The sequence below is a fragment of the Rhea americana genome, unplaced genomic scaffold, assembly GCF_003343005.1.
Source record: "Rhea americana isolate MKP2758 unplaced genomic scaffold, rheAme1 scaffold_30, whole genome shotgun sequence".
Taxonomy (NCBI): domain Eukaryota; kingdom Metazoa; phylum Chordata; class Aves; order Rheiformes; family Rheidae; genus Rhea; species Rhea americana.
Genome location: NW_028186424.1, coordinates 1,836,262 through 1,838,231, shown reverse-complemented (window position 1 = coordinate 1,838,231; position 1,970 = coordinate 1,836,262). Strand labels below are relative to the sequence as shown.

The 1,970-nt window shown below is 65.5% G+C and overlaps 1 protein-coding gene across 1 annotated transcript in view; it reads left to right on the top strand.

The window, feature by feature from the left end:
• The window catches only part of CRMP1 (collapsin response mediator protein 1), a 50,548-nt gene that overhangs the window by 606 nt on the left and 47,972 nt on the right, over positions 1-1,970 (top strand). The gene's annotated exons all lie outside the window — the stretch shown is intronic.

Here is a 1,970-nt window from a genome sequence, read left to right as displayed (position 1 = left end):
GTGAGGCTGCAGGACGAGCCCGTCCGGCCCACGCCAGGACCGTGAACTATCTCACTTGCCTGAGCTTGCGGGGCGGGAGGGAGAAGCCCAGAAATGTTTTTCCTTTGTAAGTGATGGCGATGAGTTTCCTCCGTTTTCCTTCCTGCCGCGGAGCGCTGCACATGCCGGGTGGGCGGGGGCGGCCCGCGCCCCCTGCGGCGCCGCCACCCGGGACGGGGCCGCCGGCGGAACAAAGCGCAGCGCCCCCGGCCCGGCCCGGCCCGGCCCGGCCCCAGGCTCCCCTCCTGCAGCGCCGAGCGCTCGCATTGTCTCCCCGGGGTCTTCCGAAACCTTTGCCCAAGGGTTTCCCGCCTCTCCGGCTGCAGCCTGGGAGTGCACTGGAGAGCTAAGGGAAAAGTCAGGCCGGGGGTGGGGGGGGCTAGCTGGAGCCCTGCCGGGGGTGCTGCTCCGGCTCCCCCTGCCAGGCTCGCTTCTCTGTCTTACGCTGGATGCGGCATGCAAGCCRGAGGCAGACCGGGGGTGGCTCCCCGGGCAATGGAGGCTGTGAATSATTTCCCCTTACAAACAAATGTGGCCTTGCAGTGATGTCCTCGCTCAATACAGATACATCCTCTGCTTCAGCACCCAGCCTGGAGGCTCTAGAGCCTGTCCGTGCTCTGCCCTTTCGRCAAGCTAAGCTGAGAGCTTTCACTTTTCTCCCACTCTTCAATTACAGCATRAATCGGGTGCTGGCCCGGTCCCCTGGGGCTGGGGCAGGGCGCAGGGTGCAGCTGGGAAGAGCCAGCAGTGCTGGTCGGCCACAGCACCTGCGCCACCACCTCCACTTGATTGCGACGACCTCGGGGTCACCTATAGCGGCTGCCACCTGCAGTGCAGTTGTCTCCTTCCCAGCTTGCAGTAACTCAACGTCCTTCCCATCARCCACCCAGGCGGAGTGGGGGGCCAGAGCACCCCTAAATGTCCCCCTCCTCCTTGCTCTGGGTCACCTGGATGCCCTCCTTCCTCCTCAGGGCTGCTACTTGGTTCCGCCTGCGATACAGGCGTGTGGGTGGATGTTATGTGTTACCTCTCCAGGTCTCACTGTACTTCCAAAGTTGTCTGGCTCTGGACTGGACTGGGATGAGGGGTGGGGAGTCGGGGGGGAGCTGGGGTGTAAAACAGGCGATATGTGATCTGTGGCCTAGGAAGGTTCATCGTACGCTGCAGCCACATGCTTGCTGCCCCCGCTGGGGGTCAGGGCTTTCTTGCAAACCCTCAACGGCCATTTCAGGGGAGAAGCGTCAGGGATGCGGCCTGGGTGGGAAAGCTCTTGCACGCGTGTGTGCTGGGKGTGTGTGTGTGTGCAGCTGGCTCCTTTCTGCCGGGAAGGGCTGTAACGCGGGGCAGGTGCGCGGTGCCTTTTACCCTTCCTGTGGCTGCACATGGAGCCTCGGCCAGGCCCGGGGCGAGGGGGAAGGCGTTCCGTGAGTGGGAAAGATGGGAAGGTGTCAATCAGCAGCGCGTCTCCTCTCCCGTGGCTGCAAGCATAACGTCCACTGGCCCGGCCTGGCAGTGCCAGGGGGCTGGGGCAGTGCCGGGGGGGGGCAGTGCCATTGCCGTGTGCTGTGCACCAGGACCCCCGCGTGGGACCCGCCGGGGCCCCGCAGCGTGCGAGGAGGGCGGCGGCGGCGCGGGGCGAGGGGGAGCGGCGTTGCCAGCACCGGCGTGGGAGGGGGCTGGGGCTGGATTGATGGGTTGGGAAGGGAGGGGGGCAGGGGGACAGGAGGGAAGGAAACGCTTCCTGGGTTGAGCCGAGCGAATCCCGCTCCGACCTGCAGCCGGGAGGGCGCTGCTGCCGCCTGGAGAAGCAGCTCTCGCCGACCCCCCCCGGGAGCCGCGTCCCTGTTTTATTGCAGCCGGAAAAAAAAGGTGCTAGGTTTGCCTGGCTCCCCTCCTCTGGGCGAGGAAACTTTGACTCCATTACGCAGCTC